The sequence below is a fragment of the Schistocerca gregaria genome, chromosome 10 (genome assembly GCF_023897955.1).
Source record: "Schistocerca gregaria isolate iqSchGreg1 chromosome 10, iqSchGreg1.2, whole genome shotgun sequence".
NCBI classification, from domain to species: Eukaryota; Metazoa; Arthropoda; class Insecta; order Orthoptera; family Acrididae; genus Schistocerca; species Schistocerca gregaria.
In genome coordinates, this window is record NC_064929.1 from 222,857,945 (window position 1) to 222,871,523 (window position 13,579).

Below are 13,579 nucleotides of genomic sequence, written 5' to 3' on the forward strand. Positions count from 1 at the left end.
GGACTTGGAGGCCTGTTCAGTTTGGCTTGTTCCACTTCAGGTCGGTGTGGTCCCTCCGGCCGTCCGGTGTGCAGAGCATGTCGGCATGCGGGGTGCAGCCAGCCCCAGTGAGGCAGACAGGAGCAGCGGCCCCGGTGTCGTCAGCTGGCAGTGGAGTGCAGGCCACAGGCCCCTCCGTACCTGCTCTGTGGGCTGAGGACGACACGGCGAGCGGGACTTGGAGGCCTGTTCAGTTTGGCTTGTTCCACTTCAGGTCGGTGTGGTCCCTCCGGCCGTCCGGTGTGCAGAGCATGTCGGCATGCGGGGTGCAGCCAGCCCCAGTGAGGCAGACAGGAGCAGCGGCCCCGGTGTCGTCAGCTGGCAGTGGAGTGCAGGCCACAGGCCCCTCCGTACCTGCTCTGTGGGCTGAGGACGACACGGCGAGCGGGACTTGGAGGCCTGTTCAGTTTGGCTTGTTCCACTTCAGGTCGGTGTGGTCCCTCCGGCCGTCCGGTGTGCAGAGCATGTCGGCATGCGGGGTGCAGCCAGCCCCAGTGAGGCAGACAGGAGCAGCGGCCCCGGTGTCGTCAGCTGGCAGTGGAGTGCAGGCCACAGGCCCCTCCGTAGCTGCTCTGTGGGCTGAGGACGACACGGCGAGCGGGACTTGGAGGCCTGTTCAGTTTGGCTTGTTCCACTTCAGGTCGGTGTGGTCCCTCCGGCCGTCCGGTGTGCAGAGCATGTCGGCATGCGGGGTGCAGCCAGCCCCAGTGAGGCAGACAGGAGCAGCGGCCCTGGTGTCGTCAGCTGGCAGTGGAGTGCAGGCCACAGGCCCCTCCGTACCTGCTCTGTGGGCTGAGGACGACACGGCGAGCGGGACTTGGAGGCCTGTTCAGTTTGGCTTGTTCCACTTCAGGTCGGTGTGGTCCCTCCGGCCGTCCGGTGTGCAGAGCATGTCGGCATGCGGGGTGCAGCCAGCCCCAGTGAGGCAGACAGGAGCAGCGGCCCCGGTGTCGTCAGCTGGCAGTGGAGTGCAGGCCACAGGCCCCTCCGTACCTGCTCTGTGAGCTGAGGACGACACGGCGAGCGGGACTTGGAGGCCTGTTCAGTTTGGCTTGTTCCACTTCAGGTCGGTGTGGTCCCTCCGGCCGTCCGGTGTGCAGAGCATGTCGGCATGCGGGGTGCAGCCAGCCCCAGTGAGGCAGACAGGAGCAGCGGCCCCGGTGTCGTCAGCTGGCAGTGGAGTGCAGGCCACAGGCCCCTCCGTACCTGCTCTGTGGGCTGAGGACGACACGGCGAGCGGGACTTGGAGGCCTGTTCAGTTTGGCTTGTTCCACTTCAGGTCGGTGTGGTCCCTCCGGCCGTCCGGTGTGCAGAGCATGTCGGCATGCGGGGTGCAGCCAGCCCCAGTGAGGCAGACAGGAGCAGCGGCCCCGGTGTCGTCAGCTGGCAGTGGAGTGCAGGCCACAGGCCCCTCCGTACCTGCTCTGTGGGCTGAGGACGACACGGCGAGCGGGACTTGGAGGCCTGTTCAGTTTGGCTTGTTCCACTTCAGGTCGGTGTGGTCCCTCCGGCCGTCCGGTGTGCAGAGCATGTCGGCATGCGGGGTGCAGCCAGCCCCAGTGAGGCAGACAGGAGCAGCGGCCCCGGTGTCGTCAGCTGGCAGTGGAGTGCAGGCCACAGGCCCCTCCGTACCTGCTCTGTGGGCTGAGGACGACACGGCGAGCGGGACTTGGAGGCCTGTTCAGTTTGGTTTCAGGTCGGTCCGGTCCCTCCGGCCGTCCGCTGCCAGGCTTCATCCCTCTGCAGGCCTCTCTGTGGACGACGGCGTTGTTTGCGAACAGCGTTGTGTAGCTTCCGACATTGACCGCTACGTCATTTATGTGTTTGATGCAAACAGTCCTTACTGTGTAACACTCCCTTGGGGTACACCCTAAATTACATCTGTCGATTTCGTTTGATTTAGAGTAATAGGTTCGCTTGTTTGATTGAGTTTTGTTTGGTCCTGTACGACTACATTATCCACTTAATCTGAGGGCTAAAAGTGTTTAGTTTACGGATTAAATTTTTTAAAGTATTGACAAATAGCATACAGTAGTAATCATCTCAGTTGTGGGACTGGATTTGCGATTTTCTGTCAGAGAGATCTCAGTTCGTAGCAACTGGCAGAATGTCGTCAGGTAAAACAGAACTGGTATGTGGCATTTCCCTGAGGATGTGTTGAACCGCCGTCACCTACAGAGAAGGCTGCGGTGTGACGTCGTGAAGAGTGAGCTGACCTCCCTGCTTTAGTCCCCAAACGATTTTATGCAATCTATGTGGTGAAAAAAAAATCCACGTTGCTTGTAGATTTATGTGTCATCTTCTGAGTGAAGTGTCCATCATTTCATTAGCGCTCATAGTCATTGTGATATTTCACATACAAGTAATAGATTCGATAACATTGCAATGAAAAATAATGGTTGTTATGAATTTGCGTTTAGTGGATATTAAGACCATATGTTGGTCAGTATAAAATGTAGCTAACATTTTGAATTTTTCTTTAAACTTAGGAGAGGCTCAATATCAGCCTCTGGTCTCGAGAAAAGAAATTGTGTTCTTCCTCCTAGGAAATTTCCACTACCTGCTTATGAGTCTTAAAAAATTGCAGTACTGGTTTGGAAAAATAAAATGAAAACTTTAGTTTCTGCTGTATGGCTATAGACCAAGTTCCATATGTTAATCAGACGGTAAAATACTCTGCTCCTTACATGCTATCATTTGCCAAAATCTCGTTTCGATATCTCGAACAGTTAACGAAATATTATAGATTTTATGAATATGTTATACCTGTCCGCATGTGTTCGGTAGTAAACGCGCCACGTAAAGTCCTTGTTCTCCAGACTGGCTGCATGTCGGGTAGTTATCATTAGACTTTCCCTATTTAACATGTTATAATACGGAAATTAATTGCCAGCCGGGTTGGCCGGTTCTAGGCGCTACAGTTTGGATCCGCGCGACCGCTACGGTCGGAGGTTCGAATCCTGCCACGGGCATGGCTGTGTGTGATGTCCTTAGGTTAGTTAGGTTTAAGTAGTTCTGAGTTCTAGGGGACTGATGACCCCAGAAATTAAGTCCTGTAGTGCTCAGAGCCATTTTTGAACCACGGTAATTATTTATTGTATGGGTACCAAACTTTGTAGCATTAATGTCAAGGACACGGAGAAGAGAAATAATGCCGAATTAATTCAATTGAAACACTTTTGATGTGTTGCTGCGGTCAATAGTACCATTGCATACCGGTACCATTACTGCTACAAAAGAGACTCAATATGACACTCGTCAGTCTCCAGAAGAGTCTGAAAGCACAGGATTGCATTCTGCACAGCAGAACGAAGCAGGCCCGTAGGTACGCTGGCTACGTCTGTTCATATGCTTGCACTTCAGATCAGCACGTTTGAATGTTCCCTGGTAAACCACATCCCTCAGGTAGCGCCACAAGCAGAAACTACAGGGAGTGAGATCAGGTGATCGTGCTGGCCAAGCATTTGGAAACGATCCGCAGATAATTCGAGAGTTTCCAAATTTGTTTTGGGAAATCAGGTGAACTTCGCGAGCGATGTGCCGTCGGACACCATCTTGCATGAAAACCGTTCAGTTCAAAAATGATTCGAATGGCTCTGAGCACTATGTGGCTTAACATCTGAGGTCATCAGTCCCCTAGAACTTACAACTACTTAAACCTAGCTAACCTAAGGACATCATACACATCCGTGCCCCAGGCAGGACTCGAACCTGCGACCGTAGCGGTCGTGCGGTTCCAGACTGTAGCGCCTAGTAATGCTGCCCAGCCACACTGCACGTCTTTGGTCCTCGAAAGCCAGCCTGTTCAAAAAGAATGGACCAATGATGAACGTAGCAGTGAAGCCACACCGTACGGGGACACGTTCGTTATACTGAGGAACTTCGTGCACAGTCACTGTAGGTGAAGAAACCTACACTCGGCAGTTCTGTGTGTCCGTAGGATGGTCTGAGGCCAGCCCTCGTAAACTTCAGTCCTTGTGAGAAGGAGAAGAGGGAAGTGAACACGTCGTCGTGCGTCCTGTGGCGCAAGCTGCTGCGCCGTGTGGATTTTGTGCAGATACCGTCTGAGAATGGTTCGAAGTACCTTCTGCACGTACGACCATGGGATGTTGAACTGCGCGCAGCGTCGCCTGCCGCAGCGACAGCGGTTTCGTGACCCACGTGTGCTGCAGCCGGACGTCGGCCTCTGCTCCAGTCGATTCCAACTTCTTCACGCTCTGCACAACCGGTGGAGAAAGACGACCCTTCTGTAATCCTTTCAGCCGGCGATGTCCTCAAAGTGCGGCTGCAGAATTACTGTTGTTTAGATGACAGAGTTTCACCAATAATGCTCTGCTCCTCTTGCCCAGGCTCGTGTTGACACACCAACAAGTTCACTGCGATTGGTCGAGTGTGTGTGTGTGACACTACGAATCACGATGACCGGCTACGGCACCTGGTGGCCACAGTGGGGACTGGATGGAGGTGGAAATTGTGCACCCCATACTCTGGACATTGGTGCTACCAAGTTTGGTACTGGTACGGTAATTAGTTTCCGTGTTGTAATGTGTAAAGTAGGGATATTTTAGTTATAACCACTAGGTATATTGACCCTCGTCCAAGTTTAAAGAAAAATTCAAAATGTTATCTACGTTTCAAACACAGCAACACGTGGTCTAATATGCACCAAATGCAAATACGTAGCGACCCTGTTTTTTATTGCAACGTTTTCGAATACGTTACCTATATGTGTAATACCACAGTAAGTAAGACCACTAACGGAACAATGGGAACTTCATCTTGAAGCTGACATGTAGAACTACAAGTAACGTAAAAATCAATTTTTTTTTTTTTTTACCGAAAAGATTTTGTAAGATCGCTTGAGCAACGTAGCAGGCTGCGCGTCTCGGTTCTGTGAGTGCAGCGCACTGCCGGGGCTGGCACACTCTGCGTGACGTCACACCGAGCGCAACGCTAGCGGTGATGGCAAGGATTATACGGCCTCCGCTGTTCTAGTCTTCTCAGCAGCGCTCTTAGGTTCTTTGCAGGTGATGCTGTCATTTGCCATGTTGTAAAGTGACCAGAAAATCAAAATCAATTGCACAATGATTTAGACAAGATATCCGTATGGCTCTAAAAGTGGCGGTTGACACTAAGTAATGAAAAATGTGAAGTTGTCCATGTGATTAGTACTATAACCAATCCGCTAAATTTAGACTACACTATAAATCACGCAAATCTAAAGCCTGTCAATTCAATTAAATTCTTAGGAGTTACAATCGTGAGTAACTTAATTTGGAACAATAATATAGCTAATGTTATAGGGATAGCTGGCCGGGGTAGCCGAGCGGTTGTAGGAGCCGCGCGACCGCTACAGTCGCAGGTTCGAATCCTGTCGCAGCCATGGATGTGTCTGATGTCCTTAGGTCTTTTTTTTTGTCATCAGACTACTGACTGGTTTGATGCGGGCCGCCACGAATTCCTTTCCTGTGCTAACCTCTTAACCTCTTCATCTCAGAGTAGCACTTGCAACCTACGTCCTCAATTATTTGCTTGACGTATTCCAATCTCTGTCTTCCTCTACAGTTTTTGCCCTCTACAGCTCCCTCTAGTACCACGGAAGTCATTCCCTCATGTCTTAGCAGATGTCCTATCATCCTGTCCCTTCTCCTTATCAGTGTTTTCCACATATTCCTTTCCTCTTCGATTAAGCGTAGAACCTCATCATTCCTTACCTTATCAGTCCACATAATTTTCAACATTCGTCTATAGCACATCTCAAATGCTTCGATTCTCTTCTGTTCCGGTTTTCCCACAGTCCATGTTTCACTACCATACAATGCTGTACTCCAGACGTACATCCTCAGAAATTTCTTCCTCAAATTAAGGTCGGTATTCGATATTAGTAGACTTCTCTTGGCCAGAAATGCCTTTTTTGCCATAGCGAGTGTGCTTTTGATGTCCTCCTTGCTTCGTCCGTCATTGGTTATTTTTACTGCCTAGGTAGCAGAATTCCTTAACTTCATTGACTTCGTGACCAACAATCCTGATGTTAAGTTTCTCGCTGTTCTCATTTCTGCTACTTCTCATTACCTCCGTCTTTCTCCGACTTACTCTCAAACCATACTCAGTACTCATTAGACTGTTCATTCCATTCAGCAGATCATTTAATTCTTCTTCACTTTCACTCAGGATAGCAATGTCACCAGCGAATCGTATCATTGATATCCTTTCACCTTGTATTTTAATTCCACTCCTGAACCTTTCTTTTATTTCCATCATTGCTTCCTCGATGTACAGATTGAAGAGTAGGGGCGAAAGGCTACAGCCTTGTCTTACACCCTTCTTAATATGAGCACTTCGTTCTTGATCGTCCACTCTTATTATTCCCTCTTGGTTGTTGTACATATTGTATATGACCCGTCTCTCCCTGTAGCTTACCCCTACTTTTTTCAGAATCTTGAACAGCTTGCACCATTTTATATTGTCGAACGCTTTTTCCAGGTCGACAAATCCTATGAACGTGTCTTGATTTTTCTTTAGCCTTGTTTCCATTATTAGCCGTAACGTCAGAATTGCCTCCCTCGTGCCTTTACTTTTCCTAAAGCCATTCTGATCGTCACCTAGCGCATTCTCAATTTTCTTTTCCATTCTTCTGTATATTATTCTTGTAAGCAGCTTTGATGCATGAGCTGTTAAGCTGATTGTGCGATAATTCTCGCACTTGTCAGCTCTTGCCATCTTCGGAATTGTGTGGATGATGCTTTTTCGAAAGTCTGATGGTATGTCACCAGACTCATATATTCTACACACCAACGTGAATAGTCGTTTTGTTGCCACTTCCCCTAATGATTTTAGAAATTCTGATGGAATGTTATCTATCCCTTCTGCCTTATTTGACCGTAAGTCCTCCAAAGATCTTTTAAATTCCGATTCTAATACTGGATCCCCTATCTCTTCTAAATCGACTCCTGTTTCTTCTTCTATCACATCAGACAAATCTTCACCCTCATAGAGGCTTTCAACGTATTCTTTCCACCTATCTGCTCTCTCCTCTGCATTTAACAGTGGAATTCCCGTTGCACTCTTAATGTTACCACCGTTGCTTTTTTTAATGTCACCAAAGGTTGCTTTGACTTTCCTGTATGCTGAGTCTGTCCTACCGACAATCATATCTTTTTAGATGTCTTCACATTTTTCCTGCAGCCATTTCATCTTAGTTTTCCTGCACTTCCTATTTATTTCATTCCTCAGCGACTTGTATTTCTGTATTCCTGATTTTCCCGGAACATGTTTGTACTTCCTCCTTTCATTAATCAACTGAAGTATTTCTTCTGTTACCCATGGTTTCTTCGCAGCTACCTTCTTTGTACCTACGGTTTCCTTCCCAACTTCTGTGATGGCCCTTTTTAGAGATGTCCATACCTCTTTAACTGTACTGCCTACTGCGCTATGCCTTATTGCTGTATCTATAGCGTTAGAGAACTTCAAATGTATCTCGTCATTCCTTAGAACTTCCATATCCCGCTTCTTAGCGTATTGATTCTTCCTGACTAATGTCTTGAACTTCAGCCTACTCTTCATCACTATTATATTGTGATCTGAGTCTATATATTCTCCTGGGTACGCCTTACAATCCAGTATCTGATTTCGGAATCTCTGTCTGACCATGATGTAATCTAACTGAAATCTTCCCATATCTCCCAGCCTTTTCCAAGTATACCTCCTCCTCTTGTGATTCTTGAACGGGGTATTCGCTATTACTAGGTGAAACTTGTTACAGAACTCAATTAGTCTTTCTCCTCTTCATTCCTTGGCCCAAGCCCATATTCTCCTGTAACATTTTCTTCTACTCCTTCCCCTACAACTGCATTCTAGTCGCCCATGACTATTAGATCTTCGTCCCCCTTTACATACTGCATTACCCTTTCAATATCCTCATACACTTTCTCTATCTGTTCATCTTCAGCTTGCGACGTCTGCATGTATACTTGAACTATCGTTTTCGGTGTTGGTCTGCTGTCGATTCTGATTAGAACAACCCGGTCACTGAACTGTTCACAGTGAACACACCCTCTGCCCTACCTTCCTATTCATAACGAATACTACACCTGTTACACCATTTTCTGCTGCTGTTGATATTACCCAATACTCATCTGACCATAAGTCCTTGTCTTCCTTCCACTTCACTTCACTGACCCCTACTATATCTAGATTGAGCCTTTGCATTTCCCTTTTCAGATTTTCTAGTTTCCCTACCACGTTCAAGCTTTTGACATTCCACGCCCCGACTCGTAGAACATTATCCTTTCGTTGATTATTCAATCTTTTTCTCATGGTAACCTCTCCCTTGGCAGTTCCCTCCCGGAGATCCGAATGGGGGACTATTCCTGAATCTTTTGCCAATGGAGAGATCATCATGACACTTCTTCAACTACGGGCCACATGTCCTGTGGATACACGTTACGTGTCTTTAATGCAGTGGTTTCCATTGCCTTCTGCATCCTCATGTCGTTGATCATTGCTGATTCTTCCGCCTTTAGGGGCAATTTCCCACCCCTAGGACAAGAGAGTGCCCTAAATCTCTATCCGCTCCTCCGCCCTCTTTGACAAGGCCGTTGGCAGAATGAGGCTGACTTCTTATGCCGGAAGTCTTCGGCCACCAATGCTGATTATTTATCAAAATTTAGGCAGTGGCGGGGATCGAACCCGGGACCGAAGACGTTTTGATTATGAATCAAAGACGCTACCCCACCTTTTTTTTTAATCTCATTTTGTTCCTTATTGTTCGTTTCAATTGCTCGTGGCGGACGTCACCTGACACCCATTGAAGTTCGTTATTGATCCATTCACTCAGTTTTTTTATTACAGAGGGCGCGTAACCCTCTGACCGAACACGCTGAGCTACCGTGCCAGCTGTACCCCTAGACCACGGGTACATGTCCTTAGGTTAGTTAGGTTTAAGTAATTCTAAGTTCTAGGGGACTGATGACTTCAGAAGTTATGTCCCATAGTGCTCAGAGCCATTTGAACCATTTTGTTATGGGGACAGCCAACCAAAGGCCGCAATTCATTGGCAGAAACTTACAAAATGAAACAGATCTATAGAAGAATTGCGTTCACCAACTTTTTCCTCCGAACGCGAAATTTGTTGTCTCCCCCCCTCCACCCCAGACATTGGCAGTAATGACCACCGTAATAAGGTAAGGCAAAGGAATGCAACAGATAGGCGATTTGCTTTGGCTATTGGTTGCCGACTAGCTGGCAACGCAATTCCGAACACGACACAACTCTAAAATGCAGTTGCCGCGTGCGAGCTTAAAGTAGATGGAGTATCGTTCATTTCATCCTAGCATGTTTGGGTTAAACTCGATTCTCCACTACAGATTGAAGAACAGTGAAAGATGTAGTTATTATCATTATTACACACGAATGAGAAAACGAAGAACATTCTGGATTCATCCACATGTGCAAAAAAATAAAAACTACACCCAGGCAGCTCAAACAGACAAATTCAAACGACATAGCTTTTTTTTATAGAAAGATTAAACAGTGCTACAGTGATTTGACACCAACGATTTCTTCCGCCATAACACAGCGTTATTTTTAGTTTGAAAACCCAAATCATTTCTATGTGAACACCACAGAGTATGCACGTATCAGAGATTAGTGGCTTTCCACTTGACAACTAATTTTACAGAATGACAAATGCTGCTAGTCACGCAAAAGTATACTCCGAATACGAATCAAATTTTTTTGTACGTTTGCTGCCGTTGACGTACTGGCAGTTTTATTTAGACGAGTAGATGCACAATACACTGCACCCGTTGCATGGAATTCTTTCCTCAGCTTACAGCAAGCACTATCCTTGGAGCTTGTACTTGTGTAAAATGAGATATTTTTCAACTTCGCTTACAAAGCTAACGTTGACAGCCTGCTCGTTCATCTTCAAATTAAAGCAATACAGAGCCGTGTTCGAGGAGATGATCGTTTGGCAAAGCGATCGCCGACTCGCCGGCAACTGCTTGCCTACGAGTTGCAGGCGAGTTACCACTGAGTCACCTCGCAGTCGCGCCGTCTGCGGACCAAACTGCTCAGGTCATCGGTCCCTACGCTTACACACACACACACACACACACACACGCACGCACACACCAATGCTCATGGGAGGACTCGAACCTCCGACAGCGAGAGCCGCGCAAACCGTGGCAAGGCTCCTGAGACTACGCGGCTACCCCACGCGACAATCGCACAGGAAGTGACTCGCAATCGACCTGCTACCAACTCGTATGTGTGCGTAGAGCACGCACTGAAAGATACCAGAAACCAATAATCTAAATCTTCAAATAGGCCGTTTCTAATGTCTTTTTTTCTGTAGGACACTACCCACCCAAGAATCTTTCACTACGAGGTCCCGGGAATCAAGAGCCAAAAAATTATGACAACTTCAACAAAAGTGCGAAGATGAAGCTGTTGTTTCTAAACCGGTTACGGTGTTACTTTCGTAGAAGATTTGCATTATCAGTAGTGACTGTCTGCTATCTTCTTCTTTGAAGGAGTCAACCTAGGTATATTTTGTCACAGTCACGGTTTGAAAATACCAGTTTTCTACAAAACAGCACAGTAAGAGAAGTAGCTTGCATTCTTTCGCTTTTACAAAGTATAAACGATACTGCTCTTGTATATATCATACAGCGCAACGCCCTCCATTTATAGCCAACTGTGATTTGTTTCTCTGTTAAATTTAGTAAGCAAATACCGGTAGTTCAAATGTATAAAATTAATTTTAATTTTTAATAACTATTATTATTATAGTTTACTGCATTCGAGAGAGAGAGAGAGACCCTCTGAATAATCACAAGTTTTACTTACGGGCAGCATGTAACTGTGAGTTTAAAAAAACCAGAGAGCTTCGAATTAACGGAGCGTAAGTGTGACTTAATGTATTATGCCTTCTTGTAGCTTTCACTCGCTATGCCAGTAGAGTGAAATCTTTCACTTTTTGTAAGATTTGAAAATTTCTAGGGCTGCATCCAAGCACACAGATCCAGATATTTTTGGCAACCATTTGACCTCTGAGCCTCGTTTTGTGGTTGTGCCACGTTCCGCGGCCGCGACGTTTGACCTGAGTCTTCTCGGCAGACAGAGCGCCCACTTCTGTTCGGCGTTTTATCGCCAACCAGCGCACTTCACTCCTTGTTGGAAGGCACAGAGAGTAATCCATAAGGTGCCAATGTTATACAACGGGGTATCCAAAAAAAGGAATTATTTTTCAAAAGCTGTATGATTTCAAATTGTTTACAAAACAACTTCTTTCCCTTCAAAATGCTCCCCATTAAAACGAATACATTTGTCCCTCCTGTGCTTCCAATGTTCGAAACATTTTTTGTAGTCATTTTTAGATACGGCTGACGGCTCCTGCCTCGCTTTTCCCCCCTGATTTGTTCAATGTTGTCAAGTCGGTGTTCCTCCTCTTTTCATACGCAGAGCCAGGCCAAATGAGTGAGGTGCGTGGGGCAACAGGAGAGTGCAGTTTTCGGCCAGACACCGCTGCACGTTGTATGCGATTGAAGAACCGCAAATCGGGTCTTTTTCGACGAACACTGTTGCGCGACCTTCTTAAAACTTCCAAACAAAAGGTTTGATTGACGATCTGACCCGGGGGAAACAAACTCTGAATGAACTACGATCTTGTCATCAAAAAAGGAAATCAGGATTCGATTGATGTTTGATTTAACTTGACGACATGTTTTTTTGGACGGGTTTCCCATTGGCTGACTGTTGCTATGTTTCTGGGTCATAACCATAGCACCGTGAGTCATCACCAGTAATGATCTTTGGCACAAAACCTGGACCAGTTTTAAGCTGTCGTTTGAAAGTACAACATGTTCTTTTTGATTGTCACTCAGATCCCGAGGAACGAACTCGGCAGCAACGCTTTTCATTCCCAAATCTTCCGTTAAAATTCGCTGAACCGAGCTCCAAGATAATCCACTAATCTCTGACAATTGATCAGTTATCCGTCAACGGTTTGCGAGCAAAAGTTCTCGAATTGCTTCAATATTTTCATCGATTCGGGTAGTCGAAGGACGTCCACAGCGAGGTTTCTCATCAATCGACCTGTCGCCATTTTTAAATCGAGCAGACCACTCGTACGCTGTGGCCGAGCGTTTCTAGGCGCTTCAGTCTGGAACCACACGACCGCTACGATCGCAGATTCTAATTCTGCCTCGGGCATGGATGTGTGTGATGTCCTTAGATTAGTTAGGTTTAAGTAGTTCTTAGTCTAGGGGACTGATGACCTCAGATGTTAAGTACCATAGTATACTCCGAAAACGAATCAAATTTTTTTGTACGTTTGCTGCCGTTGACGTACTGCCAGTTTTATTTAGACGAGTAGATGCACAATACACTGCGGTCGCGCGGTTCTAGACTGAAGCGCCGGAAACCGCTAGCACAGCGGCCGACTGATGAAGTTTGGCATGGTGATAGCTTTAACCCTGAGAAAGAACGTAGGCTACTGAAAAAAAAAATTAAATCAGTACACAGAAGTAATAATACTCGATCTTAGTGATTGAAGGCAGCAAAATCTTTGTCGGCAATGCACTAGTTTACAGTACGTTGCGAAGGCGGTTAGAGCTATGTCAAATTGGAAAGCACGAAACTTTAGACCTCAAAAGATCTACACAAACGTCCACGAGAGCATACGCCGAGCTTCTGCGTTTGACCCACGATAATTTTTGTCTTTTGTTCGCATCTGGCATAGCGAATCCAAAAGACATGGCAAAAATGGTGATTGTGGGTCAACCGTGAAAGTTAACATATGTCCTCGTGGACTTTCTTACAGAGATTTTTGAGATCTGTATTGTGATATGACATCAAATTATGTACCGCTTATTGATAAGGCATCCTGTTGCTACTGGGAAAGTCTTTATTTTATATAGTAGATTTCCTTTAAACACCTGAACAAACTTTCATCAAATATATGTGAGGACAACTCTGATCAAACTAGGCTCGAATAAATAAAAAAATTGCATTCACATCGATCCATTGACGTCGGTGCATTATCACAGTCATTATTACATATAATGAAATGAATGTTTTCTCTTATGGTTCCCACAGAAGATACGCAACATTTCCTTAGTGATCATCATTGATGCAATAGCTTAATGTATATGCATCGATGCCAGTCTATTTAAACGACCTTGTCATGCTGCTGAGATGGTGTTGCAGTAAAGGATATCAGTTGCACGCAGTGCGTGTGCCTGGGGGCCGAGGCCATCTCAGCAGCCACTACGGGAACGAGGTGCAAGCAAATGCAGAGTGTGCCATATGTTGGAACAAATGATGCTGTGACGTCATTCTTGGCTCACTGCCAGACGAGGTTGGGAAGGCCAGTCTCGCGCACGGAGTTTCAACGAAGCTCACAGCGTGCAGCATTGTCCCCAGAAGAGACCTGACCGTGGCCCTCTGGTTCTGAATTGAGTGGAGGAACCGAACTGAAGACTTTGGAGTTTGTGTGACGAGGCAGGCTCCGACTTCACGGACTTGCGCACTAGGG